The following is a 389-nucleotide window of genomic DNA, read 5'->3' on the forward strand; positions in this document are numbered from 1 at the left end:
TTATACGACATTATATATTTAAATAATTATAGCGTTATATATTTAAGTAATTATAGCATTTACTTATTAAATAATGCATATCGTAATATTTTTTAGCATTTGCTTATATTTTTCAAGCGTCAATTATTTTTTATTTCTTAACAATAGCTCTGCATACTTTATTAACATCGTTAAATAGTAAAACGTGAGACATAAAGTAGGATATATCCCTACAAAAATTAATTCGAAGTGTAATATCATAAGAAGTGCCTTATGGCTTTTACAGGAGATAGTAAAGAGCATTAGATTTCATGAAAAAAATCAATACCATGCTCAATTGAAATTAAATCCAAAAAGGATATATAAAGCATTTGGTGAACTTATCCGTAATTACTACATGGAGTCTAATT

Source organism: Trachymyrmex cornetzi, unplaced genomic scaffold, assembly GCF_001594075.2.
Source record: "Trachymyrmex cornetzi isolate Tcor2-1 unplaced genomic scaffold, Tcor1.1 scaffold99, whole genome shotgun sequence".
Lineage (NCBI taxonomy): Eukaryota > Metazoa > Arthropoda > Insecta > Hymenoptera > Formicidae > Trachymyrmex > Trachymyrmex cornetzi.